Genomic DNA, 12,002 nt, shown 5'->3' on the forward strand with positions numbered 1-12,002 from the left:
CATTCTTTGTTCGAGAAGACCATGATTCCTAGAAAAGCCACCATGAAGGCGAAGCGACGGTGAACCTGCCATGTGTCTTTGTCTTCTTTGTTAGTAAGGCCTTTCTCATGAATTTCGAACCCATCTGACTTTCCGAACCTTGAATACAAAAAGTTGAAAGAACAACATCCGTTGACGACATTGCTTTTCCTGATTTGACTGTTGATGTTCAGAAGACCGAAGAATCGATGTACCGAGGGAGCCTTCGTGAATATCAAGCTTTGATTCCTTAAACTTCCGTCAAAACCAACATATCCAGCTACCTCCTCTAATGTAGGAGTGAGCTCGAAGTCAGAGAAACGAAAGACATTGTGAACAGGGTCCCAAAAAGTTACTAATGCCGCAATCAGATCATCACGGGGTTTAACTTTCATAATATCCGGGAGATTTCCCAAATGCTTGATGACCCACTTTTGACCATCTTCGCCTAATTCACACCACCACATTTGAAGCTGGAATAGAAACTCTTCTGTATTTGCGGATGAGGGGTTTTGTGTGGTGCTCATTTTGTATCTGAAATTTAATTTAATAAAGTCAAGACTCATTTTGAAAACATACTCTAATCATTTTCAGTCAAAACTATTTTCAAGATTTAAAACTATTTTTTGGGAATTTTTCAAACTCTTTTCAAGATTAAATACCTTTCAAGATTAAATACCTTTATTTCAAGATTTGAAAACTATATTTTATTTTTTATTATATATATATATATATATATATATATATATATATATATATATATATATTATTATGAAGAAAAAAACCCATTTTATTCCTCAGCTCTTACCATGATTTCATTTAAGCCGGTCAGCAAGCATGTTCGAGGCAAATGAATGCATATATAGCAAGTAGGATGCATCAGGATGGTCTTTTTATTTCGGGTTCACCTGTCTTAGACAGACCCAACCCCTGTGTTGAGTCCCCTAAGTCAAATGCACTTGATGCAAATAAACGTTCCTACTAGGGATCCGGTACATGGCTGAGTTATTCTAAGTGTAAAACCTGAGGTTGATTGTTCTAAACCTGGCTTACCCAAACAGACAGTTTGAGCCGAAGCGGGGGCAACGTACCGGGAGCACGAAAGTCTGCCCGGCCTAGTTACTTGTCCCAACTCCGTCTTATTTGGTATGACTTTAACAGAAAGGTGGGTCACGCGCACGTGTACACCATAAATTCAGAAGACTCAGAAAGAAGGGGGTTTCGTAACAGTTGTATATATTCACAATTCAAATAATATTAAAGCGGTAAAAGCATCATTTAGCACATTAGGCATACATCATGTAAAAATCAGATAATAAAGCCAAATAATTACAATTACTCTAAGCTCGAATTCATAACCCTGAACCAGTGGTTCTGGGCATAAAGATCCCCAGCAGAGTCGCCAGAGCTGTCACACCTCCTTTTTACATACCCGAGAGGGTACAAGGGAGTTTTTCCAATTAAAGGACAATCGAAACGGGATTGGTTTATTAATTTCAGAGTCGCCACTTGGGAGATTTAGGGTGTCCCAAGTCACCAATTTTAATCCCGAATCGAGGAAAAGAATGACTCCATATTACAGTCTGCGCACTAGAAATCCGGATAAGGAATTCTGTTAACCCGGGAGAAGGTGTTAGGCATTCCCGAGTTCCGTGGTTCTAGCACGGTCGCTCAACTGTCATATTCGGCTTATTTATCTGATTTTAAATACCATTATGAACCAATGTGCCAATTTTAACTTTTTACCGCTTTATTGTTATTATTTCAAAAGGATGTGAACATCGCTTAAAACATGTCTTTGGACTGCGTCACATGAAATGCACCCACAATCTGGAACATATTTTATTTGATGTTTTGGGATTTGGATCTGGGTCGCATGAAATGCACACCCCAAGTTTTAAGAAAGTAGATTATTAAACACGCACCTAAAGAGACTATCGTGTTATTATTTTGGGAAGGGCCGTGAAATTTGCTAAACGGCCCGTCCCGGAATCTAAGTATTTAATATATACATTTAGAGGGCCCCGCAGCTTCTACATTTTTGTTTGTCGAGGCTCGTCTCATTTTTATTTTAAAGGATAAACCTATAATGACTATATTTCCTATTAAGTTCGTCTCTAAAATAAAAGAAAATCTCTTAATTATTTACATGCTTGCAGATTATTTATAGCAGGATCCGAAATGCTTTTACAGAATAAGGAAACGTGACCATGCATACGGACAGCTGATCGAACATTATGGGCCCAAATCCAGCTCATGCGGAATGGGCCAGACCTGGGCCACTGTTTATCCGAGGCGGGTCTGTTTGGTCTGTTTTGACCTGGGCTCGACCTTCATAAGGTTGAGGGGCGCGGACTTGTGCTAATTGTTATAAGGGTGTGGCTTGATAATTATAACGAGGCAGTTTATCAAAAGAGAATGAAAATTAACTGAGGCGGATAGTTTTATTCTTTGACATGCATTAAAAGAGAATGCTAATTACAAAACACAACTAATTTCCAAGACATAGCCTAGTATACTGCCAATCCTTTTGTCTGTCAACCTAACCAACATATGATATTAAACCATACTACATTTTTTGTATTCACTATATGAAAGGACCAACTCCAATACCCAAACAAGATTGTAAACCATTACACACTACATGATCATCTATATAGCAACTACATGTGGACATAGATGTCTTCAAATCTTCCCTTTTGTATTCATGCTCGACTTTCAAATTACATGGACAGTATTAGTTGTGTACCTGGTATAGAGGAACAAAAGAAGAAGGAAAAGGATCAGCTGAGTAGTACACAGCAAACAACAGCAACAGCAGATTCACAGCAACAACACAGCAACAACAACCAGCCAACAATGATGAAGCTCAGCAAAGAGTCGAGCAACAAATAAACAATCCCAGAATAACAGAGTAGGAAATAACAGCCCAGAATGTTGAATGTAACAACAACAGAAATCCAATGACCACAAGAAAGCTTGGCAAACGACAGAAAAGCAAAACCACAAAGACAACCTGATCAAACTGGACTCTTGCACAGTTTCTTCTAGACAATACTCATTCACAATGTTCTGAAATTTATTTCTGTTTTTCCTTTTTCAGTTTTCTTACTCACAGAATCTCTCAAGACTCCAAAAAAATGAACTCCCCTTTCTAATGGAAGGTCTGCCTCTTTTATAGCCTAACCTTAACACTTTACAGTCTGTTTGACAACTCAAAATTCCCCCTCCCTGTTGTTTTTCCACTCACTTATTTTAAATAACAAAACTCCCATGAAATCCCTGACAGCCCCTCTCTCTTTTTGTTGTTAAAGTGTCCTAATCTCTTGTTTATTTAACCAAAGTATGGGCAGCAGGAATATAATCTGACAGCACATGCTGTCCCATTATTTTAATTCCTTAAAGCTAACCATACACAGGCTGCCCACGGTCTAAACCAAATAAACATGGCATCATATTTAAAATCAAAGTCTGAACTGCCATTATAACCTTCCCCTAGATGTTCTTTAATTCAATTTGAACAAAATCAATAGGCAATACAATTCAGTTCCTAATGGGATTCAAATACGATCACAGCAAAAATAAACAACATGAATCAAGTTGTTACCATTAATGACTGAAACTAATTGACGACATATATCGACTCGACTATATTAATCGTAACACATAACAATCAATCGTTCATATAAACAACACGTACAGAGTCCCGAATGACTTCAGACAACTTTGTTCAATCACTGGGAACCTATATGAATTAACTCGTTTGACGACTAATCTAATCGAACATGTATATCACAGAATACATTCAAATCATACACAGAAAACAATTGACCAAATAAAAGGTCTTTACAAAGACGGAAGAAATTAAGAAAAGTATCAGAAAACACCGAACAAACACAACAGAACATGCTAACATACTCATCCACACAAAAACAGAAAAGGAAAACTTACTAAAAAATGTTCAAAGCAGGCCGACCCCAGTCCGAATTAAATTTGACCATTTGAGGCCAAACAAACTCTAACCAGGGTGTTCTCAAACCGAGAACACCTTGGTTAAGGTCTATTAGACCTCAAACCCTCTATGAAGCAGGTCGGGTTCCTCAGGCTCTTGTGTTCTAAGGTTCAGATTTTCAGATCTGGTTTTTTAGGAGTTGTGGGTAGATTCGGACCAAACCAAGTTTGGTTTGGTCACGAGGAGGGTCCGGGGAATGTTTGGTATGAAGATGGGGAGGTTTGGTATAGATCGAGTTTTGTCTCAAATCTTCAAATCCAGATTCGAGACGATAGGAGGTGATTCGAGGTACATGGCTAGTGGATTCGTGTTCAGGGTGGTTGGATGCTTCAAGGGTGTGAAGGGGGTGGTCACCGGCATTCATGCCGCTGGGTTCTGGTGAAAAGGAAACTAGGGCGGCGTTAGGGTTTGGGGGTTTCAGGGCTTGGGGAAGGAGACGAGTGAAGGGTGGGGTTCGGATAGGGGGCGTGGGGTGTGAGGGAAAGCTTATATACGGAGTAGGGGATTGGACCTGAGCCGTTAGATCAGATGATCTCAACGGCTTGGATCTGATGGTGAGAAATGAGACGGGGTCGTTTGATATTTAAACGGGGTCGTTTGGTTTAAGTGAGGGGCTGGGCTGAACCGGTTATTGGGTCGGGTTATGTTAAATGGATCTGGGGGTGTAATCCTGGCCGTCGATTCACTCGAGATCAACGGCCCAGCTTAGACGGGACAGAACGACGCCGTTTGGACCGTGTCCGGGCTGCCTGTGTTTGGGCTGTTTTTGGGCCTTAAAATCTTGAAATAAATAGGCCCAATCCGGTTTTCTAAATAATTTGCACTCTTTTTCTTTGTTTTCTAATTTTAAAAATTCAACTAAATTAAAAAATGAATTTGAAATACCCATTAATCAATACTTAACACAATTATTCACACACCTATATAAGAAAAATTTAAAATGGTTAAATTACAACCTAGAAATGCATACATATTTTTTTGTATTTTGTTTGATTAATGATTAAATGCAAAATGGACAGACCCACAAACACATGTCACGGAAAACTCGAAAAATTGTACAGCGAAGTCATTTGTCACTATTTTTATTTTCTTTTGGAGCGATTGTCTGTGAAGCAAAAATCACGTGCTTACAGTAGCAGGAATGAGTCTTTTGGGCATTCTTTGTTCAAATCTGTGAAGTCTATGCACATCCGCTATTTTGCGTTCTTCTGTTTCACCATGACCACATTGGCGACCCATTGGGGGTATTTTGATTCCCTGATGGAGCGTTTTCCAGCAATTTTTCAACCTCATCGCGGACTACATCATTTATTGCAGAATTGAATTTCTGCCTAACTTGCCTTACCGGGGGGTAAAATAGATTGACGTTCAACTTGTGTATCGTTATCTCCATCGGGATACCTATCATGTTTGTATAGGAAAAGGCAAACAAGTCTGCGTTATTAGTTAAGAAATGACAAATCCGCCTGGTTTTTGAAGCTTGTGGCCGATGTAGGCTCTCTTGTTGTGGTCGTTATCATCAAGTTAGACGGGGTCGAGGTCTTCTACGGTTTCTCCCGTAGCCTCTATTTTTTTGGGGTCTTTGATGACGTCCTCCCTTTAATCATTGCTCGACCTCGACCATGTTAATTATTATGTCTCTTTTGCTTTGCCTTTCATTTGTTGGGTGTATGTGCAATCCTGGGCAATGCGATATCATTCTCGGGAAGTGCGTTGTTCTTCTCGTATGCTGAACACTCCCCATAGGGTAGGAAATTTGATAACTTGGTACAAGCTGGAGGGGATGACCTTCATGGAGTGTATCTATGGTCGACCTATTATGGTGTTATACGTTGTATCCTCATCCGTGATGTGGAATGTGGTTTCCATAGTAAGCTTCCAGCCAGGATGGGGAGTGTGATTTCTCCAGATGTTCGTTCAACTGCATTGTTAAAATTGGTTAGCGTGATGCAGCGTGGCACTATTTTATCCTCGAGTTTCATCTGTGCAAGTACTCGAGGGTGGATAATGCACGCGCCGCTCCCATCGTCCACCATAATGCACTTTACATATGTATCTAATATTTGTAATATGATAACAAGAGCAACATCATGAGGGAAAACCAAACCCTGGGTATCTGACTTATCGAAGATGATACTTTCTTCGAGTTCATTGTACCACTCTTAAGTGATCGACCGTTTGAGTTTGTGGGTCATGGTGCACTTTACGCTATTGATCGATGCATCATTGCCGTCTCCGATGACCATTTGGATGGTGCGAGTTGGTGAAGGTGGTTTCGGCGGCCCCTAGTGTTGTTCGCGTCCTCGGGCAAAATTGGCCCTCCCTCGGTCGCTCAACATCTCTTTCAAGTGTCCTTGGTGAAGCATGTTCACGACCTCCTGCCTCAGAGCAATGCAGTCCTTGATTTTATGACCTCGCTCCTGATAGAATTTGCATAGGGCATTTGACTTCCTGGTGCTTGGGTCGGACCTAATCTTTTGTGGCCACTTTACTTTTGGGCTGAGCTTCTTGTCACGACCCAAAATCCCAACCCGGTCGTGATGGCGCCTCTCGTGAGGACAAGGCCAGCCAATCAATAAAACAGTACATCTCTTTAGAATTACTTAGCAGGAATAAGTCTAAATCATGGGCAATATAATCTTAAATGCGAAATAAACGTGATAGAACAAGGAAAATCCTCCCAACTCAGCCCGAAATTGGGGTGTCACAAGTCATGAGCTACTACAGAGTTTACTAATATTTTACAAAGTCTGGAATTATCATAAATAACAAAGATAAGGGAGAAAACGGGGCTGCGGACGTCAATAGCTACCTCGTTACTCCTAGTCACCGCCTGGTCTGGAAAGAATCAGCGCTCAGGAGCGAACTCAGCTCTGCCTGTATCTGCACACATGGTGCAGGGAGTAATGTGAGTATTTTGACCTAGTGAGTAATAAAAATAAATAACTACTGAAAATATGAAATCTCATAACGGCACAATATAGCGCTATCCCAAGCAGTAAAATCAGTTATACAGTAAAATAGTGAGTATCAGATAATTCTTCTTTTAAAACAGTAAAGACAAATAATTTCCACAGAAAGGATAAATCAAAAGCTTGCCCCTCGGGCTCAATATGTAAATCTCAGTATAGTATCAGCCCCTCGGGCTCACTCCCAACTCACCAGCACACAACATCATCCCCTCGGACTCACTCCCAACTCACCACACACAAGCAACGGCCTCTCGGGCCCACTCCCAACTCACCTGGGTACCCTGCGCTCACGGGGGTGTGTACAGACTCCGGAGGGGCTCCTACAGCCCAAGCGCAATATCAATAGGCCTGAAAGCCTTCACACATCACACACGAGGCCTGAAAGCCTCCTCATATAACACTCGAGGCCTGAAAGCCTCCTCACATCACTCAACATATCCTCACGTATGGCCCTCGGCCTCAATCAGTCCAGAAAATAATCATAAGCCTCTTGGGCATCAGTAAAACAATAGTGCTCAGCTCAACAGCATTATAAATATCATTAAATCTCGAGTTGAGTATAAATGTAGCTGAGTTCACAAAATAATATAATTCAATTGGACTGAGTTCAAATAATATTTCAATTCGTGAGGAAAATAGTGATGTAAATTCACAAAAGATTTCAGATAATTGGCACGAAGCCCAAATATGGCAATAAGCCCAATCATAGTGAAAAACAATAAATCTTTATCAATTACGCGGTAAAAATATCAACTGGGATGGACCAAGTCACAATCCCCAATAGTAAATGACCCCGCGCTCGTCATACAACGCGTGTCTCATCTCAACATAGCAGTATGTTGTGCAATCCGGGGTTTCAAACCCTCAGTGCATCATTTAAAATCATTACTCACCTCAAGACGGTCCAATGTCTACTCCGCTATGCCCTTGCCTCTCGAATTTACCTCTTCGCGCATCAAATCTGGTCAAAACCACAACGAATACATTACAATAGGCTAAGGGAATATAACCCAATTGAAAAGACTCGAAAAATATCGAAATTCACGAAATTCGCAAAACCCGAGCCCCGGACCCACTTCTCGAAAAATTACGAAAGTCACATCACCGGATTCCTCGTCTCGCCACGAGTCCGTACATATAAAATTTACCAAAATCGGAGTTCAAATGACCCCTCAAATCTTCAAATCTTATTTTCAAATCCCTAGGCCTAAATCTTCAATTTACTCCTCAAAAATATGTAATCTAGTCGGATTATTCGATGATAATTCAATATTATGGAGTAAAAATAATCACAAGTGACTTACCTCAAGATTTCCCAAGATTTCTTGCTAAAAATCGCCCAAAATCCGAGCTTGGAAGTCAAAAAAATGACCAAACTCGGATTGCTGGACATTAAATCTGTCCAGAAATTTTCGGTACTGTTCACGTGGGGCACTATTCATGCATGTGAGGTCACTGTTCACTGTTCACCCGCCGGTACTATTCATTGCTGCAGAAAATACAGCAGCTTTTAAGAAATTTGCAGCACAGCCATTTTTCACGGAAATGGCTCTAACTCCATCATACGAACTCGGAATTAGACGATTCTTATTCCTATGAGTCAAAAATAATAATAAAAATATAACCCTTCAATCGAAACTCAATTCGGAGCTCGTTTTCCCAGTTCAATACCCATTTCGCTCGTTAAACAATTAACTCACATTTTACGTCAAAAACCCAATCGTGACTTGATGAAATTAAACCAAAATTTTCAGATCAGTCCTATAATTCATGATTTAAATTCTGGAAGTCTCAAAATCAAATTTGGATCTCTAGAACTAAAAATGAACCTTTAGATCATTACATTTATGCTCAAAACGGCAAAAATCTTCCAAAAATGACCCGTTGGGCATCCGAAACACACCCGAGGCCCCCGGGACCCCGACCAATAATACCAACCAGTCCCAAAATACATTACGGACTTGCTCGAGGCCTCAAATCACATCAAACAACGCTAAAATCATGAATCAACCTCCAATCCAAGTTTTATGAACTTTAGAATTTCCAACTTCTATTTCCGATGCCGAAACCTATCAAATCACGTCCGATTGACTTCAAATTTTGCACACAAGTCCAAAATGACATAACGAAGCGACAGAAATTCTCGGAATTCTATTCCGACCGTCGGATCAAAATTTCACCTATCAACCGGAAATCGCCAAAATACTAACTTCGCCAAAATAAGCTAATTTCTTCACCGGACCTCCAAAATTAATTCCGATTGCGCTACTAGGCCTTAAATCATCCCCCGAAACTAACCGAATTATCGGAATTCAATTTCGAGCCCTCTAACTCACAAGTCAACGTCCGGTTGACTTTTCCAAACTAATTCTTCCTTAAAGAGACTAATTGTCTCATTTCATACCAAACTCGATCCGAATTGACTCAAATTCACCAAGTACACATATTGAAATATGAATAAGCATTTAACAGGGAATACGAGACGAAAATACAGGAAATGACGGTTCGGGTCGTTACACTTCTCCAACACGTAGACTATTTCTGAATGTGAGACACAAAAATTGTAAGCGGTTAGTAAATGAGTCATACCTCTCTCGCTCCGGTGAGTCCCTTTACTTGGCCTAGATGGACCTTCTTCGTGAAGGGAGGGGACACGATGGCACCCTTGATACATGGTTGATGCCTTTATCGGTTGGCTCGTGGAGCTACTAGATCTCTTCTGGCATCGTTTCTTAAGTCTTTACTGGACTCAGCTTGTACCGAGGTCAACTGTTGGGTCGGCCCATTCAAGTCGTATTCATTAGCACGGACTTCGGCACAATAGGCACTGTATATTTCGTCCCAAGTGGTTGGGGGATATTTCATAAGCCGACTCAGGAACTTTCCGGTCGCCCTCGAACCGTTTCTGTTCAGCCCGTTTTGGAAAGTTGCTACAACTATGCCTTCTAATACATTTGATAATGTCATCCTTACACGATTGAATCAAGCGAGGAAGTCTCTCAGTCCCTCTCCAAGTGCTTGTTTGATGACGAATATGTCATTCACTCTTGCTTCCACCTTTTTCGCTCCGGTATGGGCCTATACGAACATGTCGGCCATCTCTTCGCATGTTTCAATGGAGCGCGCGGGCAGCTGTGAATACCAAGTTAATGTGCCTCCGGTGAGTTTCGCCAAACTTTTTCAACAACATGGAGAATACTTGTTCTTTGGTGAGATCGTTTCCCTTTACCGTGGTGACGCAGTGAGTCACATGATCTTCAGGGTCGATCGTACCGTCATATATTTTTAGGTAGGGCGACATTTTGAAGGTTTTGGGTATGGTATGCGGGGCGGCTTCATCAATGTAGGGTTATTCCACGAACCGACCAACATCTCTTTTTGGTAAGAGTTTTGGGGCACTTGGTATTTTGTCTACCCTATCTTGATGCTCTTTTATTTGGTCTCGAAGCATTTTGTTTTCATTTTTCATTTCTTGCATCTTCCTCAGAATGGTCGTGAGGGATCGTCACCTGCATTATTAACATTGTGAGTAATACCTGTTATTGGAGGGAGAGGGTCATACTGCTCGGCCGTCATTGGTGCAATGCAAGTCTTCGCATTTTCTCTTATTGCTTTTTGGGTGGGCTTGTCGAGGATGTTGGTCATCCAAGCCTCAAGTAATTTCTTCATTGCTGGTGGAGCCTCTTCCATTGTAGACGTGGAATCCGCTTTATCGTGGGACGTTGTGATGCTACCATGAGGGAGGGGTGAGCCACTTCGCATGGGAAGGCATTTGGCATTACATCTTCATCCTCCGTTTCAGAAACCTCATTGATGGTGTTTAAGATGTTGGTAGTGAGATCGGCCACCGCCCTCATCTTTTCTTCTCTGTTACCTGCCAAGTTAGATCTGTGTGTACAAGAGAGTAGGGGATTTTGCATTTTTTTGCTAATTATAGATCTAGAAGAAACTAAAATTTTAACTTAGAAATCCCCATAGACGGCGCCAAATTGTTTGACCAAAAAATATAGATCTTTGGTTAAATCAATTATATATATATATATATATATATATATAATGAGGGGTTAAACCTAGTTAATAATAATAACTTCAGATCTATAACCGATTAATGTGAATAATATAGAGCAGCGTTAAAAGAAGATTAAATGCAATTTGCATTTAATATTTTAATACCATTAAGCAATAAATAATAATAAATATCACTAGAATAAATAAGGAGAATATTTAACCCAATATTGAAAGAGGTGGATGATTCCACCTTCTAAAAATGATGAATGATAGATAAATACCAGAATATTGGGACCCTTCTCGGATCTGATGGAAAAGGTATGGAATAATAGACAATCGAATCTCTTTAATTTTATCTAGAGAGAAAGTCTGCTTTTCAAAGAATGTTCTTATCCGAGAATATTACATGCCTATCACCTGATCTCTCTTTCTATTTATAAAGGACATACCCCCAATTAACCCTAAAAGTACAAATATAGAATATTCTCTTAAAAATCTTGTTACTAAACTAGCCGTTACTGCTCCTTCTAACACTTGACCTCATCCATGATCGACTGCTCGAGGGTGAGTCCTATTGGTTACTAGTCAACCTTGGCCAAATTATTTTCAGTAATATCACTTTGTGTCGAATATCCTTGGGCAAATTTTGACCCATACAAAGTTAAGGACACCAAGTCCTTAATATTTATACAACACTCATGAAGTTAATGACACCATGTCCTTAACATTTACACTGTACGTATGAAGTTAGGGACAGGATGTCCTAAAGTTTAAAATAGAAGGTGCTAATTCAGGACACTTTGTCCTTAATATTTACGTAACACTCATGAAGTTAAGGACACCTGTCTAACACATGAGTATTTTTGTCCGGCCTGGTTAAAGTTTATTAAAATACTGACTAAAAAGTAAATATATTTTAACAGTAACTAAAAAGTAAATACATTTCTAATTAGTGGCCAAATGTACGCTTTCCCTCATTCCTGCGCTCTTTT

The sequence above is a fragment of the Nicotiana sylvestris genome, chromosome 5, assembly GCF_000393655.2.
Source record: "Nicotiana sylvestris chromosome 5, ASM39365v2, whole genome shotgun sequence".
NCBI classification, from domain to species: Eukaryota; Viridiplantae; Streptophyta; class Magnoliopsida; order Solanales; family Solanaceae; genus Nicotiana; species Nicotiana sylvestris.